Here is a 22,902-nt window from a genome sequence, read left to right as displayed (position 1 = left end):
TTTAGCATTTTCATCTGAGCAAGTTAAGTGCCCCTGAAAATTTTGTCTTTACGGACTGTTCTGTTTTGACAGATTCTGCCTTTTATTTCGCATTGCCTGTTTTGCTATGTTTGATGGATTTCTTTGTTCCATTAACTTTCAGTAGCTTTGTGCAATGTCCGAAGTGTTAAGAATGATTATGTCACCTCTGAATATATGAATTTTCAATTATGCACTAACCCTCTAATGAGTTTGTTTTGAGTTTGGTGTGGAGGAAGTTTTCAACGGTCAAGAGAGGAGGATGATACAATATGATCAAGAAGAGTGAAAAGTCTAAGCTTGGGGATGCCCCGTGGTTCATCCCTGCATATTTTAAGAAGACTCAAGCATCTAAGCTTGGGGATGCCCAAGGCATCCCTTCTTCATCGACAACTTATCGGTCACCTCTAGTGAAACTATATTTTTATTCCGTCACATCTTATGTGCTTTACTTGGAGCATCTGTTTGTTTTTATTTTTGTTTTTGTTTGAATAAAATCGGATCCTATCATTCTTTGTTTGGGAGAGAGACACGCTCCGCTGTTTCTTATGAACACATATGTTCTTAGCTTTATTCTTAATGTTCATGGCGAAGGTTGAAACTGCTTCGTTCATTGTTATATGGTTGGAAACAGAAAATGCCGCATGTGGTAAATGGTATAATGTCTTGAATAATTTGTTACCTTGCAATTGTTGTGCTCAAATAGATCATGTTTAAGCTCTTGCATCATGTACTTTGCACCTATTAATGAAGAACTACATAGAGCTTGTTAAAATTTGGTTTGCATGATTGGTCTCTAGAGTCTAGATATTTTCTGGTTAAGGTGTTTGAACAACAAGGAGACGATGTAAAGTCTTATAATGTTTACAATATGTTCATATGTAAGCTTTGCTGCACCGTTTTATACATGAGTTTGCGTCAAACAACCTTGCTAGCCTAGCCTTGTATTGAGAGGAATACTTCTCGTGCATCCAAATCCTTGAGCAAAAAACCATGCCATTTGTGTCCACCATACCTACCTACTACATGGTATTTCTCTGCCATTCCAAAGTAAATTACTTGAGTGCTACCTTTAAAAATTCTATCCTTTGTCTTTGCAATATATAGCTCATGGGAAAATAGCCTTAAAAACTATTGTGGTGAAGAGTATGTAGCTATGTATCTTATTTCTTAATAAGTTGCTTGTTGAGCGGTAACCATGTTTCTGGGGACGCCATCAACTATTACACCTTTGTTGAATATCATGTGAGTTGCTATGCATGTTCGTCTTGTCTGGAAGTAAGGGTGATTTTCATGATCAAATGGTTTGAGTATGCATATTGTTAGAGAAGAACATTGGGCCGCTAACTAAAGCCATGAATCATGGTGGAAGTTTCAGTTTGGACAATTAATCCTCAATCTCTTATGAGAATTTTATCTGTTGTTGAATGCTTATGCATTAAAGAGGAGTCCATTATCTCGTTATCTATGTTGTCCCTGGTATGGATGTCTAAGTTGAGAATAATCAAAAACGAGAAATCAAATGCGATCTTTCTCCTTAGACCTTTGTACAGGCGGCATAGAGGTACCCCTTTGTGACACTTGGTTGAAACATATGTTATGCAATGATAATCCAAGCTAATTAGGACAAGGTGCGAGCACTGATACGTCTCCGACGTATCGATAATTTCTTATGTTCCATGCCACATTATTGATGTTATCTACATGTTTTATGCACACTTTATGTCATATTCGTGCATTTTCTGGAACTAACCTATTAACAAGATGCCGAAGTGCCGCTCTCGTTTTCTGCTGTTTTTGGTTTCGAAATCCTAGTAACGAAATATTCTCAAAATTGGACGAAACGAAGACCCGGGTTCCTATTTTCACCGAAGCATCCGGAACACCCGGGAGGGACCGGAGGGGGGCACCGGGCCCCTGGACCACAGTGCCGGCGCGGCCCGTGCCCCGGCCGCGCCGCCATATGGTGTGGCCACCCCTTCGACCCTCCCGCGCCGCCTCTTCGCCTATATAAAGCCTCCGTCGCGAAAACCCCGAGACGAAAAACCACGATACGGAAAACCTTCCGCAGCCGCCGCCATCGCGAAGCCAAGATCTAGGGGACAGGAGTCTCTCGTTCCGGCACCCCGCCGGAGCGGGGAAGTGCCCCCGAAGGCTTCTCCATCGACACCGCTGCCATCTCCATCGCCATCTTCATCACCGCCGCTGCTCCCATGAGGAGGGAGTAGTTCTCCATCGAGGCTCGGGGCTGTACCGGTAGCTATGTGGTTCATCTCTCTCATATGTGCTTCAATACAATAATCTCATGAGCTGCCTTACATGATTGAGATTCATATGATGATGCTTGTAATCTAGATGTCATTATGCTAGTCAAGTGAGTTTTACCTATGTGATCTCCGGAGACTCCTTGTCCCACGTGTGTAAAGGTGACAGCGTGTGTGCACCGTGTGGGTCTCTTAGGCTATATTTCACTGTAATACTTATTCACCGATGAATGGCATAGTGAGGTGCTTATTTATATCTCTTTATGATTGCAATGTGTTTGTATCACAATTTATCTATGTGCTACTCTAGCAATGTTATTAAAGTAGTTTTATTCCTCCCGCACGTGTGCAAAGGTGACAAGTGTGTGCACCGTGTTAGTACTTGGTTTATGCTATGATCATGATCTCTTGTAGATTGCGAAGTTAACTATTGCTATGATAATATTGATGTGATCTATTCCTCCTACATATGCATGAAGGTGACAAGTGTGCATGCTATGCTAGTACTTGGTTTAGTCTTTTGATCTATCTTACACTAAAGGTTACTAAAATATGAGCATTATTGTGGAGCTTGTTAACTCCGGCATTGAGGGTTCGTGTAATCCTACGCAATGTGTTCATCATCCAACAAGAGTGTAGAGTATGCATTTATCTATTCTCGTTATGTGATCAATGTTGAGAGTGTCCACTAGTGAAAGTCTAATCCCTAGGCCTTGTTCCTAAATACTGCTATCGCTGCTTGTTTACTCGTTTTACTCGCGTTACTACCGCTGCGTTACTATCGCTTGTTTACTCGTCCCGGGCAAAGCACTTTTCCGGTGCCGTTGCTACTACTTATTCATACCACCCGTATTTCACTATCTCTTCGCCGAACTAGTGCACCTATTAGGTGTGTTGGGGACACAAGAGACTTCTTGCTTTGTGGTTGCAGTGGTTGCATGAGAGGGATATCTTTGACCTCTTCCTCCCCGAGTTCGATAAACCTTGGGTGATCCACTTAAGGGAAACTTGTCTGCTGTTCTACAAACCTCTCGCTCTTGGAGGCCCAACACTGTCTACAAGAATAGAAGCTCCCGTAGACATCAAGCACTTTTCCGGCACCGTTGCCTGGGAGGAAAGGTAAAAAGGCACTCATACTCCGGTTCCGTGTAACAGTACTTTTCTCGGCGCCATTGTGTTAGTGCTCGAAGCTATTTCCTTTAGATCCCGCAATTGCATCTTGTTGTTTCTTGTTTACACTAGTTTGGCATAATGTACAAGAGTGAGCTTCTTATTCTATTTCCTGATTTAAAACATGGATTGTTTGATGCGAAAATTAAAAAACCTATGAAATCTTATTTGCATGCTCGGTAGTAATATTAGTATGAACGCTTTGAACACCATTGTTGATAATGATATAGAAAGTTCTAAGCTTGGGGAAGCTGGTTTTCATGATATTTTTAGTCCCCCAAGCATTGAGGAGAAAATTTTCTTTAATGATACTTTGCCTCCTATTTATGATGATAATGATAGTGGTCTTTTGGTGCCACCTACTATGGAGAGTAAATTTTGTTGTGATTATACTATGCCTCCTACACTTGATGAGAATAATAATGATAGCTACTTTGTTGAATTTGCTCCCACTACAACTAATAAAATTGATTATGCTTATGTGGAGAGTAATAATTTTATGCATGAGACTCATGATAAGAATGCTTTATGTGATAGTTATATTGTTGAGTTTGCTCATGATGCTACTGGATATTATTATGAGAGAGGAAAATATGGTTGTAGAAATTTTCATGTTACTAAAACACCTCTCTATGTGCTGAAATTTTTGAAGCTACACTTGTTTTATCTTCCTATGCTTGTCACTTTGTTCTTCATGAATTCATTTGTGTACAAGATGCCTCTTCATAGGAAGCATGTTAGACTTAAATGTGTTTTGAATTTGCCTCTTGATGCTCTCTTTTGCTTCAAATACTATTTCTTGCGAGTGCATCATTAAAACTCGCTGAGCCCATCTTAATGGCTATAAAGAAAGAACTTCTTGGGAGATAACCCATGTGTTATTTTGCTACAGTAATTTGTTTTATATTTGTGTCTTGGAAGTTGTTTACTACTGTAGCAACCTCTCCTTATCTTAGTTTTGAGTTTTGTTGTGCCAAGTAAAGTCTTTGATAGTAAAGTAAATACTAGATTTGGATTACTGCGCAGAAACAGATTTCTTTGCTGTCACGAATCTGGGTCTAATTCTCTGTAGGTAACTCAGAAAATTAAGCCAATTTACGTAAGTAATCCTCAGATATGTACGCAACTTTCATTCAATTTGGGCATTTTCATTTGAGCAAGTCTAGTGGCCTAATAAAATCCATGTTTACGGACTGTTCTGTTTTGACAGATTCTGCCTTTTATTTCGCATTGCCTCTTTTGCTATGTTGGATGAATTCCTTTGATCCATTAATGTCCAGTAGCTTTATGCAATGTCCGAAGTGTTAAGAATGATTGTGTCACCTCCGAACATGTTAATTTTTATTGTGCACTAACCCTCTAATGAGTTGTTTCGAGTTTGGTGTGGAGGAAGTTTTCAAGGATCAAGAGAGGAGTATGATACAATATGATCAAGGAGAGTGAAAGCTCTAAGCTTGGGGATGCCCCGGTGGTTCACCCCTGCATATTTTAAGAAGACTCAAGCTGTCTAAGCTTGGGGATGCCCAAGGCATCCCCTTCTTCATCGACAAATTATCGTGTTCCTTCTCTTGAAACTATATTTTTATTCGGCCACATCTTATGTACTTTACTTGGAGCGTCTCGTGTGCTTTTGTTTTTGTTTTTGTTTGAATAAATGCTTGTGTGGGAGAGAGACACGCTCCGCTGGTTCATATGAACACATGTGTTCTTAGCTTTTAATTTTCATGGCGAAGTTTCTTCTTCGTTCATTTGTTATATGGTTGGAATTGGAAAATGATACATGTAGTAAATTGCTATAATGTCTTGGATAATGTGATACTTGGCAATTGTTGTGCTCATGTTTAAGCTCTTGCATCATATGCTTTGCACCTATTAATGAAGAAATACATAGAGCTTGCTAAAATTTGGTTTGCATAATTGGTCTCTCTAAAGTCTAGATAATTTCTAGTATTGAGTTTTGAACAACAAGGAAGACGGTGTAGAGTCTTATAATGTTTACAATATGTCTTTTATGTGAGTTTTGCTGCACCGGTTCATCCTTGTGTTTGTTTCAAATAACCTTGCTAGCCTAAGCCTTGTATCGAGAGGGAATACTTCTCATGCATCCAAAATCCTTGAGCCAACTACTATGCCATTTGTGTCCACCATACCTACCTACTACATGGTATTTCTCCGCCATTCCAAAGTAAATTGCTTGAGTGCTACCTTTAAATAATTCAAAATTTATCACCTCTGATTTGTGTCAATGTTTTATAGCTCATGAGGAAGTATGTGGTGTTTTATCTTTCGATCTTGTCATTTACTTCTGACAGACTTTCACAATGGACTAGTGGCACATCCGCTTATCCAATAATTTTGCAAAAAGAGTTGGCAATGGGGTTCCCAGCCCCGATTAATTAACTTGCATTAATAATTCTCTTCACATGTTTTGCTCTGATTCATCAGTAAGCAACTTAATTTTGCAAATAGACACTCCTTCATGGTATGTGATTGTTGGAAGGCACCCGAGGATTCGGTTAGCCATGGCTTGTGTAAGCAAAAGGTTGGGAGGAGTGTCATCCATAAATAAAGAAAAACTAAACTAAAGTACATGTGTAAACAAAAGAGAAGAGGGATGATCTATCTTGCTCGGTAGAGATAACGTCCTTCATGGGAGCCGCTCTTGAAAGTCCGGTTGATGAGGTAGTTAGAGTGCCCACTACCATTCGTTGACAACAACAAACACCTCTCAAAACTTTACTTTTATGCTCTCTTTATGTTTTCAAAAACCAAAGCTCTAGCACAAATATAGCAATCGATGCTTTTCCTCTTTGAAGGACCTTTCTTTTACTTTTTATGTTGAGTCAGTTCACCTATCTCTCTCCACCTCAAGAAGCAAACACTTGTGTGAACTGTGCATTGATTCCTACATACTTGCATATTGCACTTGTTATATTACTCTATGTTGACAAACTATCATTGAGATATACATGTTACAAGTTGAAAGCAATTGCTGAAACTTTATCTTCCATTGTGTTGCTTCAATATCTTTACTTTAAATTATTGCTTTATGAGTTAACTCTTATGCAAGACTTATTGATGCCTGTCTTGAAGTACTATTCATGAAAAGTCTTTGCTTTATGATTCACTTGTTTACTCATGACATTACCATTGTTTTGATCGCTGCATTCACTACATATGTTTACAAATAGTATGATCAAAGTTATGATGGCATATCACTTCAGAAATTATCTTTGTTATCGTTTTACCCGCTCGGGACGAAGCGAGAACTAAGCTTCGGGATGCTTGATACGTCTCCGACGTATCGATAATTTCTTATGTTCCATGCCACATTATTGATGTTATCTACATGTTTTATGCACACTTTATGTCATATTCGTGCATTTTCTGGAACTAACCTATTAACAAGATGCCGAAGTGCCAGTTCCCGTTTTCTCGCTGTTTTTGGTTTCGAAATCCTAGTAACGAAATATTCTTGGAATTGGACGAAACGAAGACCCGTGTTCCTATTTTCACCGGAAGCATCCGGAACACCCGGGAGGGACCGGAGGGGGGCACTCGGGCCCCTGCACCATAGGCCGGCGCGGCCCAGGCCCTCGGCCGCGCCGCCATATGGTGTGGCCACCCCTTCGACCCTCCTGCGCCGCCTCTTCGCCTATATAAAGCCCCCGTCGCGAAAACCCCGAGACGAAAACCACGATACGGAAAACCTTCCGCAGCCGCCGCCATCGCGAAGCCAAGATCCGGGGGACAGGAGTCTCGTTCCGGCACCCTGCCGGAGCGGGGAAGTGCCCCCGGAAGGCTTCTCCATCGACACCGCTGCCATCTCCATCGCCATCTTCATCACCGCTGCTGCTCCCATGAGGAGGGAGTAGTTCTCCATCGAGGCTCGGGGCTGTACCGGTAGCTATGTGGTTCATCTCTCTCATATGTGCTTCAATACAATAATCTCATGAGCTGCCTTACATGATTGAGATTCATATGATGATGCTTGTAATCTAGATGTCATTATGCTAGTCAAGTGAGTTTTACCTATGTGATCTCCGGAGACTCCTTGTCCCACGTGTGTAAAGGTGACAAGTGTGTGCACCGTGTGGGTCTCTTAGGCTATATTTCACAGAATACTTATTCACCGATGAATGGCATAGTGAGGTGCTTATTTATATCTCTTTATGATTGCAATGTGTTTGTATCACAATTTATCTATGTGCTACTCTAGCAATGTTATTAAAGTAGTTTTATTCCTCCCGCACGTGTGCAAAGGTGACAGTGTGTGCACCGTGTTAGTACTTGGTTTATGCTATGATCATGATCTCTTGTAGATTGCGAAGTTAACTATTGCTATGATAATATTGATGTGATCTATTCCTCCTACATATGCATGAAGGTGACAAGTGTGCATGCTATGCTAGTACTTGGTTTAGTCTTTTGATCTATCTTACACTAAAGGTTACTAAAATATGAGCATTATTGTGGAGCTTGTTAACTCCGGCATTGAGGGTTCGTGTAATCCTACGCAATGTGTTCATCATCCAACAAGAGTGTAGAGTATGCATTTATCTATTCCGTTATGTGATCAATGTTGAGAGTGTCCACTAGTGAAAGTCTAATCCCTAGGCCTTGTTCCTAAATATCGCTATCGCTGCTTGTTTACCTGTTTCTATTGCGTTACTACTCGCTGCGTTACTACCGCTTGTTTACTCGTCCCGGGCAAAGCACTTTTCTGGTGCCGTTGCTACTACTTATTCATACCACCCGTATTTCACTATCTCTTCGCCGAACTAGTGCACCTATTAGGTGTGTTGGGGACACAAGAGACTTCTTGCTTTGTGGTTGCAGTGGTTGCATGAGAGGGATATCTTTGACCTCTTCCTCCCTGAGTTCGATAAACCTTGGGTGATCCACTTAAGGGAAACTTGCTGCTGTTCTACAAACCTCTGCTCTTGGAGGCCCAACACTGTCTACAAGAATAGAAGCTCCCGTAGACATCAAGCACTATTGGTAATCTATGCATGAGGCTTGCAACTTATAGGATATCTTATACATAACACATATGATTTATTACTACCGTTGACAAAATTGTTTCTATGTTATCAAAATGAAAAGCTCTAGCACAAAAATAGTAATCCATGCTTCACTCTGCGAAGGGCCATTCTTTTACTTTATTGTTGAGTCAGTTTACCTACTTCTTTCTATCTTAGAAGCAAACACTTGTATGAACTGTGTGCATTGATTCTTACATGTTTACCTATTGCACTTGTTATATTACTTTGTGTTGACAATTATCCATGAGATATACATGTTGAAGTTGAAAGCAACCGCTGAAACTTATATCTTCCTTTGTGTTGCTTCAAAGCTTTCTACTAAGAATTTATTGCTTTATGAGTAACTCTTATGCAAGTCTTATTGATGCTTGTCTTGAAAGTATTATTCATGAAAAGTCTTTGCTACATGATTCATTTGTTTATTCATTGTCTTCACCATTGCTTCAAATCGCTGCATTCATCTCATATGCTTTACAATATTATTGATCAAAATTATGATAGCATGTCACTTCAGAAATTATCTTTGTTATCGTTTACCTACTCGAGGGCGAGTAGGAACTAAGCTTGGGGATGCTTGATACGTCCCAAACGTATCTATAATTTCTTATGTTCCATGCTACTTTTATGATGATACTCACATGTTTTATACACACTTTATGTCATATTTATGCATTTTCCGGCACTAACCTATTGACGAGATGCCGAAGAGCCGATTGTTGTTTTACGCTGTTTTTGGTTTCAAAAATCCTACAAAGGAAATATTCTCGGAATTGGACGAAATCAACGCCCGGGGTCTTATTTTTCCACGAAGCTTCCGGAAGACCGAGGGAGATACAAAGTGGGGCCACGGGGCGCCGACACCATAAGGCGGCGCGGCCAGGGTGGGCCCCGCGCCGCCCTGTGGTGTGGGGCCCCCGTGCCTCCTCCGACTCCGCCCTTCCGCCTACTTAAAGTCTTCGTCGCGAAAACTCCAGTACCGAGAGCCACGATACGGAAAACCTTCCAGAGACGCCACCGCCGCTAATCCCATCTCGGGGGATTCAGGAGATCGCCTCCGGCACCCTGCCGGAGAGGGGAATCATCTCCCGGAGGTCTCTTCATCACCATGATCGCCTCCGGATCGATGTGTGAGTAGTTCACCCCTGGACTATGGGTCCACAGCAGTAGCTAGATGGTTGTCTTCTCCTCATTGTGCTATCATGTTAGATCTTGTGAGCTGCCTATCATGATCAAGATCATCTATTTGTAATGCTACATGTTGTGTTTGTTGGGATCCGATGAATATGGAATACTATGTCAAGTTGATTATCAATCTATCATATATGTTGTTTATGTTCTTGCATGCTCTCCGTTGCTAGTAGAGGCTCTGGCCAAGTTGATACTTGTAACTCCAAGAGGGAGTATTTATGCTCGATAGTGGGTTCATGCCTCCATTGAATCTGGGACGGTGACAGAAAGTTCTAAGGTTGTGGATGTGCTGTTGCCACTAGGGATAAAACATCAATGCTTTGTCTAAGGATATTTGTGTTGATTACATTCCGCACCATACTTAATGCAATTGTATGTTGTTTGCAACTTAATACTAGAAGGGGTTCGTGTGGTGACCCTACATACCACTGCATGTTGTAGTATGCCATTCGTTGATATAACATTCACGAAGTACCATTCCGCAAATATTACATCCCTCAGAGTAGTACAACAGAACATAGCAGGTCCATAACTCATTCATTTATTATTACAAGCATAATATACATATCATCTCGGAGCTCCTCTTGGGTCCTAAGAGGGATACTCCTGGGTTCGAGGCGAACCCATCTTAACTTACAATATAAAAGTCTTACTAGGTGATACATTTATTCCAACGAGCAGTTAAGTACTAAGAGTTCGTACTGCTCGGCTACTACTACTCTTTATCGGTCTAAACTCGTTCTCCTCCGGAACCCTCCCCGGTTCCGTAGACTATAAGGTAGTCTACACCTTCGACACCTCCAGAGAGGTCTGGTTCTTCATAGCCGATGATGTCGGCTCCTTCAGGGTTGTCGTTGTCCTCCTCCGGATGGTTCGGACAATCTAAGCGGGGATTTAAGAGTGGTATGAGTACGAGCGTACTCAACAAGTTCATTATAGAAAAGAGGTGTTTAATGCACTAGCTACGATATTAGACCATAAAGTCTAATACCAATGCAAGTTTTGATAAACATTTCTTCAAGAGGTTGCTTTTATTTCAAAGAACTATGTCCGTCGACCTTCACCGGTTTACTAGAACTTCATGGAGTTCCTTTCCGGCAGCTGTTCGCAGTTCCAAATCCCGGAACAGGGAGTGACAGGTCACACGATTCATTACACACTGCAGAGGTGTGTTGCTTTACCCATAAGAGATCTTAACCTTGGTGCCAACCGGGCAGCTTTCCCGTCCACACTTCCTTCGGTGTGAGGCCCGGTATAAGGTCTAGCCAATCACGTTCCTCCGCTACCTCCAACACCCACCCTTTGTTGCAATTCCGACCTTGGGTCCTCGCCGGTCAGCGTATCCAAAGGATACCTTCCGACCTCGACTATTACCAGGTCGCAACCATGGTCCTTCGCCGGTCGTTGCAACCCCTCGTAGACCGCATTACCGTGGGGAATTAGAATGGGATCCCCACCCTCCGGTTGTTCTCGCAAGATACAATTGCTACGGTAAGCGCATCCATTGATGAACGAGAGGTGGAAACACTTTTGACTACTCCGTCCCACTCCAGATCTTATGATTAACACGGGTATTACGGCACAAGAATCACTGGACGACATTTGTTGTTTAATCCTAGATGGATATAAACCCATTGCAATGGAACATCCACCATGTCAACACAATCCATGGTTCCATTGCCAACCACTTAGTCATATTCATAGTTATGAAATTAGTGGTTTTGCTTTTTATGCAATAGTGATAAACATAGTACTTTGCAAGTAATTTGATAAAAATACTCGAATGGCATGAGCAAGTGATGAACTTGCCTGAATACTGCAAAGTGTTGCAGTTGGATGGTGTGGACTGACCCTTGTCCTCTGTTGCTGAAAAATAGTATCATTGTCCGATAAGGGCAATGGTTAAAGAAGCATTTATGCATGATTCCAGTTTTTAGGGTTTGTTTCCCCCTCCCGATGTCTTTATCATTTCATGAGAGGTTAATACTAAGAATGATTTAGGAATACTCTATTTAGGGCAAAATACAACCTTGAAATCTTGTCAAGGTGTTTTTAGAATCCAAAAGGATTTATGGACTTATTTTCATTATTGAAAATAAAATGTGTGATTTAAATGATTATTTAAATCATCAAATTTGAACTTATTTTTGTTTAGCTTCAAAAATTCTATTTCATATTTTATTATGATAGAGTTTTTTATACTGAGTGGTTTTCATATTTTTAATTATTTTTTTAGAGCTATAATGATTTTATAAAATTTGGTCAAAGTTTGTGTTTTTTAATGAATTTGGAAATGACCAAATTACCCCTGGGCCCACCTGTCGGTGTAACCCAGTGGGGTTAGGTCGAACCGACGCACCTGGTCCGGCTCGACCAGCCTCACTCCTCTCTCTCTCGCGCGCGCGTGTGAAACCCTAACCCTAATCCCCTCTCTCTGGCGACTTGCGTCGCCCTCGCCGTCGCCGCTCGATTCCGGCGAGCTCCGCTGGACTTGGCCCCCGCCATGGTGCGCAATCGACGCGCCCCATGACGGCGGTCAATCTCATCCGCGTCGATCTGGAGCAGGCGATGCTCCCGCTCGTCCTCGACCCGCTTCGCGACGGCTAGGGTTACGGGATCGTGGCGATCCCGCTGCTCCCAGGGTTCCAGGCGCGATGGCGCCGCCGTGGGCCTCGCCGCGGTGGTGTGGGGCGCTGCGGCGCTTGTCGGAGCATGGCCTGGCCAGGTGCTACCGAGCATTCGGCGCGCGCCACCGTGGCCGCCATGGCCGCATCTGCTCGTCTGCTCGCCCCGGGTACGTGCGCCACCCTTCTCTCTCACTCTTCTGTGCCTGTTCTTCTTCCTCCTCCTCTTAGTTCTGGCCACGGTTGCTCCACCTCGTGGAGAAGCTTGCCGTGATCATGCTCTGCTGCCATGCCATGCTCGATGTGCAAGCGTATGCTGCTGTGCTATTTGCTATGCTGCTGCTGCTATGTTGTTCATGCTACTGGGCCCTACTGGCCTTGGCCATTGTTGCCATGGCCATGCTAGTGCTTATGTTACTGCTGTGTGTAGCCTTGCCATGCCATGCTTTATCCTGTGCAAGAATTTCTTGTCTAATTGCTTGCTATGCTTGCATCTCTTGCTTAATTCTAGCTCTGTGCCTCTGTTCTGGTTATTATACTTGCCAGAAATTCAAGTGTATTCATGTATATTGTCCTGGCTTGATTACAGTGTGTAGTTCTTGCAATTTTGCAAGTGCCAGTGCAATAGTGTGTTGTTTCTTGTGCTCAAATTCATGATTATGCTCAATTGAGCATTTCTGTTGGCTTATCAGTGTGATTCAGTGATGAGTGTGTGTGATTTGCTTGTGTATCTTGATCCAGTGGCTCATCAAGCCTTTGATGTGCTTCTGGATACAATCATAAATTTATCAATTTAGTTATCTGTTGATTCAGTAATGACATGGTTGGATTTATTCAGTGGCTGGTTAATTTCTGTTGCTGTACTTGGTTGTGGCAATCTGTAGCAACAGCTAGTGGTGCTCTGATGATCAAGTGATCAATAATTGCTTGTGAGAATTTGGTGTGCTCCTCTCTGTGACTCTCTGTGCTCACTCTTTGCTGTGTGTGCATCACACATGCTTGACCTGTGTGTGCTGGTGCTTGCTCAAGCATCAGTGGATGCTTGCAATGATCCATTGGATCATCTGCAAGGCTCTGTGTATCAATTGGTTGTCTGTTTCATTTATCTGTGTATCTGGCTTTAATAAATGGATGAATGATGTGAACTGGTAATCAGTGATGATCATTACAATTAATTTGCTAGGGCTAGTTGGATTACAACCACGCGTTGGTACCCTAGCCCTCTGCTGAATCCAAATGGATGATGATGTGGTGGTTTCAAAGAGTTGGCTGTGGTTGAGGTGACCCTGGCAGCACTGTGATGCTGTCAAGGGTAGCTCCCCTCTCTGTGACTTGCTGTGCATGGACAAATGCTCTCTGGCTTATCATGTATGATTTCCAGAAGCTTTTTGATGTTGACAAAGTTGGTAGAAGATTGTATTTCTACCATTTTGATGGTGTAGCTAGACAATTAGGTGCTTGGTGACTTGGAATGGCTACATGGATTGAATACATGCTGGATTTCTCTGGTTGTGTCACTGTGTTGACACAACCAGTGTTCCCTTGGTTAATTTTCCTTCTAGCCTTTGTTTGATTCACTGGCACCAATTGGTCTTGCAACCAAATGATGATATATCCAGGGTTTCATACCCACTTTGCTTCTGTGATGCAAGTGTATGCTTATTTATGAGCAAGACTTAGTTTTGCTCAGGATGATTTGGTTTATACCTCACTCCAGCTCCTAGATTCTTTGTTGATGTACAGGATTGCTTCTTTGTTGAGCTTATGCTTGCCCTGCTCCTCCTTTCAAGCCTGTGGTGCTTGATTTGATGTTGTGATGATTTTGGACAGGTTGAACAGCAGTGCTGTTCTTCCTGTTCTTGTGTTCTTGGTTTGCTGGTGACTTACCCAGTAAAGCCTGTCGATGGATGAGGCTAGGGTTTACTGTGGAGGCTTTTATACCCTCTCTTCTTTGCTCTCCTGGTCGACAGCTTGGCCTGGCAACACTTGGTGACTCACTTCTGGTGTGTGTGTGTGTGTTGTGCTGCATGCACTCATGCTGACTAGCTGTTGGGCATGCACACTAGCTGTGTGAGCAGCTAGTGTGTGTGTGTGTACCAGTGCTTGGTATCTGGCTTGGTACTTGGCTGTGAGATGATCAGCTCGGCAGAGTTTGATCTTATCTCCTCACATTTCATTTTCTTTTGGCTAATCTGCCAAGTGGCAATGCCACTTGGCATAATTGGTGTTTTGCTTACTTGTGTGCAGGGAATCAAAATAATGATCAAGTGAAGATCAAGCTCAAGCATCAGTGGAGATTAGCTTGTAGTTTTAGGATAGAATATGACATTGTACTTTTCTTTCTTTTTCTTTCTTCATTTTTGCCAATTCTTGTAATGTGTTGTAATGTTCTTATATTTCAGTTATTAATATTGTAAAGACAATGTATATTGTGTGTTTATTAATAAAGATCAAAGTTTTCTCTAATGAGCTTTACTTATTATTTGTATTGTTCATATTGTGTATTATTTATAATTTACTCAATGAATTTCCTCACAATTGAATTATGAGATATTTATTTGATGTTTGAATTTGAAATTCAAATCCAACTTAGGTTTGAATTCAATCATGCAACTTAAGTTTTAATTCAATCATGCACTTAAGTTGTGATGCAATACCTCTCCTCTCTTCTCAAAACCCTAACTTAGTTGAATAAGAAACAAGTTTGTCGCACTCTCAAAACCCTAACCCTGTAAGGTGTCGAGAGAGAAACTTGTCCCCCTTTGATGCAGTTTTGTTTTAAAAGCGCGAAATTTCCCCAGAATTACGATGCAATGCACATCCCTTTCTAAAATCTACCCCTCGATCGCCTCTAAACCTGGGATATTACAGTTCGGATGATAACCTGAAGGTGGACTTTTTAGGCATAGATGCATGCTGGATAGCGGTCTATGTACTTTGTCGTAATGCCCTGATTAAATCTCATAGTACTCATCGTGATATATGTATGTGCATTGTTATGCCTTCTTTATTTGTTAATTGCCCAACTGTAATTTGTTCACCCAACATGCTATTTCTTATCGGAGAGACACCACTAGTGAACTGTGGACCCCGGTCCATTCTTTACATCTGAAATACAATCTATCGCAATACTTGTTCTTTACTCGTTCTTCGCAAACAAACATCATCTTCCACACTATACATCTAATCCTTTGTTTACAGCAAGCCGGTGAGATTGACAACCTCACTGTTACGTTGGGGCAAAGTACTTTGATTGTGTTGTGCAGGTTCCACGTTGGCGCCGGAATCCCTGGTGTTGCGCCGCACTACACTCTGCCACCAACAACCTTCACGTGTTCCTTGACTCCTACTGGTTCGATAACCTTGGTTTCTTACTGAGGGAAAACTTGTTGTTGTACGCATCACACCTTCCTCTTGGGGTTCCCAACGGACGTGTGTCTTACACGCCATCAGGCTTCGGCCTTAGAGCACCTCCAGCCGCGTCCCCCAAAGGGATTTGGGGCGCGTCGGACAAAATTTCATTCCTAGCCGCGCGCCTCAAAGCCTCCTTCCGTCCGGTGCGGCCCAATACGGTGTCCGGCGTCCCGAACCCGTTCCCGCTACACAGGGGACGCTCCGGGCACGCCGGACACAACGAAAAGCGAGGCGGAGAGTGGCGGGACCGATGCATCAGTGACACATTCAAGTTTAACCTAACCGTCGCCTACCTCGCGATGGAAGTTATTGGCGTGCAGCAACGGTGTAGTTCCCGCAGATGCGCATCGAAGTGTCTCGTCGCGCCTAGCTCTGTGTGTCGGCGTTGATGTATTAGTTTGTGGAAACCATGTTCCAAACTATGTCTTAGTTTGTGTAAACCATGTTCTCAATTACGTATTAGTTTGTGGAATGTTCCTACTCTCTATTGAAATAAAAATGCAAAAAAAGTATTTTAATGTTAAAAGAAGTTTGGGGGCGGTGTTTGGAGAATGCGGCTGGGGAGCAACGTCCTCCAAACGCGGCACGAATAAACGTACCCCAAACGCTCGATCCGGCGTCGTTTGGTGGACGCTTTGGGGGACGCTGCTTTTTTTTGAGATCAAACGGCTGCTACTTTATTAATGATCAACCGAGTCTGAGATCAACAGCTCAACAATGTAACCCGGGGGAGTCCCCAACCAGGATTTACAAGCTTTATTCTCGCAGCCATCCTTCGCTAGCCTATGCGCTACTTCATTGGAAGAACGTTTCACATGAACTACCTGATGGTCATCGAAACCATCCAGCAGAGCCTTGACGTCTTCTATCAGCGGCCCTTGGATCGAGCGGTCCAAGTTCCTGTTCCGAAGCTTCATCACCACCCCCTGGCAATCCGACTCCAGCACCAATTTTGACACCCCTGCCTCCTTCGCCATCTGTACTGCCCGGCTATATGCAAGTACTTCCGCCCTCTCTGCATCCAGTACCGATGGAAAAAAATAGCACGCTCCCGCCACGAAGCTTCCATGATGATCCCGTAGGACCGCTCCACCGCCACCGAAATCAGAATCACGAGGGAAAGCTCCATCCGCGTTTACCTTGTACCATCCCTCGTCTGGCCTGGACCAGTGTCCTTGCCTGACGACCGAGGATCGGGGAGGGGCACAGTTCGCCGTCTTCCATTTTTCTGCGAGATATAAGATCCTCCGAGCCGAGACACGTGGATCTTCAATCATTGCTATATCCCTGGCTTCATTCCTTGCCCACCACAGGTGATATAAGGTCATCATGCTCACCTCAAGCTCCCTCGCTTCCAGCCTGCCAAACCAGTCCAACATCCATATCCAAAGTTCACTTTGCTGACGCAAGAAGTTCGGTAGAGGCGTCAGGGGAAGTCCAGAGAGGCCAGAGACCAACTCCCAAACCCTTTTAGCCTGGGGACACTCCCAAAACCTGTGTTTCAGAGTTTCTTCCCTGTTGGAGGCAATGCAAAGGATGCCCTGCTTGATCTTTCACCGACTTAACTCCGCCCCTACCACAAGTCCATTCTTCATAAGCCGCCAACAATGAATTTTTACCTTATTTGGTACATCCGCCGCCCAAAGGGAGAGCCATCCCTTATGTTCATCACAGTTACTCGAAGTACCAGGTTTACCTGCTTGGAGACGCTTCAGATAGGTCTTGAGATGGTATGCCGATTTGACAGAAAAGATCCCGTTTTTGGTGTAATTCCATGCGAGATAATCACAAGTTCCAGCTCTACCTACGGGAATTTTCAGAATGTCTTCAACATCCACATCGAACAAAACCTCTCTCAGCTTCTCCTCATTCCAACCTCCTCCTTCTTGCAGTAAGAACTCACTGACCCTCTCCACATGCTCGTCCGGGCGATGACCCAGAGGTGACTTAGATGAATCACGAGGAATCCACTTATCCTCCCAAACCTTCACACTCTGACCATCACCGATCCTCCACACTAGCCCTTCCTTCAAATAGGTCGCGGCCATGCAAGATGCTCCTCCACGTATGCGACGCATGCTTTGGGCACTTAGCATTAAGGAAATCACCACCTTTAAAATAGCGTGCTCGCAGTACCCTGGCACAAAGGGAGTCTGGATTGGTGACCACTCTCCAAGCCTGCTTAGCCAAGAGAGCTTGATTGAAATCCTCAAAATTCCGAAAACCCATGCCTCCATGCTTCTTTGATTCACACATCCGCTGCCAGCTTATCCAATGTACCTTGCGCTTGTCGTCCGCCGCACCCCACCAAAACCTGGATGCAATCGAAGACATTTGTTGGCATTGCCCCTTAGTTAGCTGAAAGCAGCCCATAGCATATGTAGGTACAGCCTGTAACACCGACTTGACTAGCACTTCTCTTCCCACCTTCGACATCCTTGGCCCTTCCACCCTCCCACCTTTCCTCGCGACCGGTCAGTGAGGGATTTGAACGCGCCGCCTTTTGATCGACCCACTACAGTAGGGAGCCCCAGGTACTTCTCGGACAGGGCCTCACATGTGATACCAATTGTGGCCTTAAGATCCGCACGAGCTGTCTCATGGCAACCTTTCCCAAAATATATAGATGATTTCTGGTAATTCAGCTTCTGACCCGAACATATTTCATACTTAATCAACAACTCCCTTAACGCCACCATACTCCCTTGGCTTGCTTCCATAAACACGCGCTGTCGTCCGCAAATAACAAATGCGTAATCATTGGGCCTTCTTTGCCGAAGCTAACCCCCGCTAGGTCTTTCTGTATCTGTGCTTGACGTAACAAGGCAGAGAAACCCTCTACACAAAACAGGAACACGTAGGGAGAGAGTGGGTCACCCTGCCGTAGTCCCCTGGATGGCGAGAACCTCTCGGAGATCGCACCATTCAGCTTCACCGAGAATCTAACAGACGATACGCATCTCATGATCATAGCCACCCAGTCCTCTGCAAACCCCATCTTAAGCATCATCAATTTAAGAAAATCCCATTCGACCCTGTCATACGCTTTCATCATGTCTAGCTTGACAGCACACAAAGGTTTCTTCCTCTTCCTTGTCCTTATTGCATGTACACATTCGTACGCAATGAACACATTATCCGTAATGAGCCGTCCGGGTACGAAAGCACTCTGCTCCTCAGAAATAAGGATAGGTAGAATCTTCTTTAACTGATTCACCACAACCTTGGAAGCTATCTTATACAACACATTACAAAGGCTGATAGGCCGAAACTGTGAAAGCAACTCCGGTGAGTTAACTTTCGGAATTAAAACAAGGACAGTGTCATTAAAATCTTCCGGGCATCCTCGCCCCGCCAGGAACTCCCGAACCGCCCTACAGGTGTGAGCCTTCAGCAGCGCCCAGTGGCGTTGATAGAAGAGGGCAGGGAGTCCGTCCGGGCCAGGGGCTTTTGTTGGCCCCATCTGGAACAAAGCCTCCTCAATTTCGACATCAGATATTCTTGCTGTCAAAGCCTGATTCATATTCTCTGTAACGGATGACGTAATCAGGTCCAGGACCTCAGCACTGTTGCTAGATCCCTATGAAGAATAGAGGTTGGAGTAAAAAACCCGCGCCAAAGCCCCCATCTCCTTCGTCGTTTGACACAACGTACCGTCTGCTCTCCTCAGCTTCTTGACAGTATTTTTCCTTTTCCTATGAGATGCTCTATTCTGAAAAAAAATTGTGTTTCGGTCTCCTGCCTTGAGCCATTCCTGCCTAGACCGCTGCCTGTACATGATTTCCTCTTTTTCATATAACTCATGCAATTTGCCTTCTATCTGTCTGACCTCCAGTGAGGACCCCGACACCCGTTCCGCAACCTTAGTATCCTCCAGTTTAGCCTTCAGTCTCTTTATCTCGGCTCTGACTGAACCAAACGTCTCAAAAATCCATCTCTTCATCCTCCCCGAGACACTCTTCAGTTTATTCCACAGACCGTGAATACCCTGGTCCCCCGACCTCGTCGCTTCCCATGCCTCTTGAACCATGGTATCATAGCCGTCATGCTTACACCATATTTCCTCGAACTGAAAGCTACGTGACAGCATAGGGGTACTGCCAGGAACCTCATCTTGCACTTTGATTAACAATGCCAAATGATCAGATTCCTCCGTGATCACATGCTCAACCTGTGACAACGGAAACATTGATAGGAACGCCGCTGTCGACGTGCCTCTATCCAGTCGCACCTGAATATGATCAGCACCCTCCCTCCGGTTACTCCATGTGTAATCATAACCTGAATACCCCAGGTCCGTAAGCCCGCACACCTCCAAACATTCTCGAAAATCATCCATCTGACGCTCACTGCGCCGATTACCTCCCAGCTGCTCCTCTTGTTTCAGAATTTCATTAAAATCGCCGGCACACAGCCAGGGGAGGTCGTCTTGGCTATTCAGGTATCTCAACGCCTCCCAAGTTCTATGACGCAGCTCCTTCTTTGGTTCCCCATAGATTCCAGTGAATCTCCAGGTTTTATTATCAAAGGTAATCTTGGCGTCAATATAGTACTGGCACCATGGCCGCGTCGAAACCTCCACATCTGTACGCCACCATAGAGCCAACCCACCGCTCTTGCCGCAGCAGTCCACAGCAACTCCATTTGAGAAACCCAAGCTCCATTTCAATCTGTTCATGTCTCTAGCATTCTTCTTAGTCTCACTTAGGAACACCACCGCCGGGTTGTATGACCTGCACAGGTCACGTAACTCGCCTACCGCCGCGTCCAACCCCAGTCCACGACAGTTAAGGCATAGAATATTCATTGCGACCGGCGGCCCATGCGTCGCAGAAGCCGCCGCTGGATCTTCCAAACGATCAAAGACAGAATTTGTGCGTTGTCTCTTTCCCCCCGAAATCTCTTCCCCCAAGATCTTCACTGGAACTGGTAACCAGACCTGCTTCGGACCCCTCTTCCTACTCCCAGTACCCAGTGGTATCTGTGGCTGCCCATCCATGTTCATCTGGTCCGAAGCACGTTGCTTTCTAACATACGTCCCATTCCTAGATCTTCGCGGGGCCTTTTCCATCGGTTCTTTTCCATAACTCGATTCTTCCTCTCTAGCCCGCTGACGTTTCTCAGAACTTGTGACCTCCCCATCACCCCTCCTTGCCTCATTCCCGCCAGTGCGAGAAGAGCTGGAGTACGAGAAATCTTGGTGCATGCTTCTCCTTGGGGGCAGGTCACGAACGAAAACTCCCCCTCTGCCTCTCCAGTCTGAGTCAGAGGACCAGCTATTGAGACTGCTTGAAGAGAAGGACGGACGAGCAGGCGGCGGAGGTTTATAGCTTTTCTTCGCAGGAGCTCGGAGCCACTCACCCCACTGGTTGGATCCCTCCTCTTCAGCTAAAAATTTGTCATCCGGGTGAACTAAACAGCCACAATCAAAGCAAAAATGTGGGACTTTCTCATATTGCAGCTCGAACCATTTGCCACTCGTATCCTCTGGAGATTCTCTCAGAGTAACTCCCCGGGGTAATGGTTGATCAACACGTATCTCAACCCTTATTCTCAACTCTTCTCCCCATGCCATCCCTTCCTCATCAACATATGCTGATATGTATTTGCCTACCCAGCCTCCAATCCGCTTCCCAATAATCCTATTCATCATGTCCATGGGCAAATCCAGGACCCTTACCCAGATCTCCAACGAATCAAAAGTCATATCAGATGGTCTGATTGCTCCATCAAAAACCTTCAGTAATACCACGTTGAAATCAAATTGCCAAGGCCCATTCCTCAAGACATGCTTCCAATCCCCTTCAGAGGAAAAACGGACGACGAATCTATTGTCACCAATGTCCCTGAAGTGAGCAGGTCTGTGCAGCCCCCACGCCCTTTGCATCGCTCTTTCGAAAGCACTCATAATCAGTTTACGGGGAGAGCACACCTTACCCACAACAGCCCACCTTGGACGCGGAATAGCTTCATCGCCAACTTCCCCGATCACCAGCCCAGTGGCTTCCTTCTCCGTTAGCAACAGATCGCCCAATTTCGCAGACAGACCTGCTGGCAGATCATCTGCAGACGACTTCGCCGGTGATCTTGACGGCATCCTGGGCCGCCCACCGATCTGGGATGGTGAACGCGGTGGTGACGCCATAGCCCTTACACTCCACGCCCACCTCCCGACGCGCGCAGGAGAGAGCACACCACACCAGCCTCCGGTGACTCAACCTCGCCGTCGAGATCGATCCCCGCCGCCGGAAACCAGCCACCCTCAAGAGGAAAACCCTAGCTTAGACGCGATCGCCTCCCGATCGCCCTAGAGAAACTTCCGCTGTATTTGGTGGACCCTCTGTCGGGGATGCTGCTGGAGATACTCTTAGATGGCTCTACCTTTCTGGATACAACTTTTTTTTTACTTTGGCTTCACAGAATGGGGATTGTTATAGCTAACACATGCAGCAAAAAAGTGCTGCCGATATGCATCACCGTGTGGATTGTTTATTGGTTTGTAATTAATTGCTGCTTCCAAGGCACACTAATTGATGGAAACTTCTGTAGATAGAAAAATATTGTCATGATTAGTCTCCTTATGTGTTATATTACAAATTGATTAAAATGAGAAAAGGGACGATTTCATAAATTTTTATTGAATGACCAAATAAATCACGATATCAATTGGTACACTTGTTGTAGGTGTGGTACTCATTTGTATTTATTTGTCATGTTATACTTTTTGTCGCCAAACCTCTGATTTCCTCTTTTGTGTTGATATTCAGCATTTTTAATCAAATATGACTTGACATACATGTATTTATGCAATACATTTGGCCAAGCTAATTTCACCACATGTACATTTGGTTTAAATTTCTCACATGTTTCAAATTTTCTTTTAAAGATGGACGGGCACGGCAGGGCGCTTTCATAGTCTAGTTGGGCATATAAAAGATCTACTACCTCCGTTTCAAGGAATAAGGCGCACACGCATTCTAAGACGAACTTTGACCATAAAAATTGAGTAGCAAAATCTTGGTTATATTATATGTAATTAGTATCGTTGGATTCGTTGTGAAAAGAGTTTTTTAATGATATTAATTTCATATAAACAATCTTTATCTAGTTGAAGTAATTTTTGGTCAAACAAAAAGCTCGTAAAACGAGGGCGCCTTATTCCTTGAAACGGAGGTAGTA

The sequence above is a fragment of the Lolium rigidum genome, chromosome 1 (assembly GCF_022539505.1).
Source record: "Lolium rigidum isolate FL_2022 chromosome 1, APGP_CSIRO_Lrig_0.1, whole genome shotgun sequence".
NCBI classification, from domain to species: Eukaryota; Viridiplantae; Streptophyta; class Magnoliopsida; order Poales; family Poaceae; genus Lolium; species Lolium rigidum.
This window is presented reverse-complemented; position numbering follows the sequence as displayed.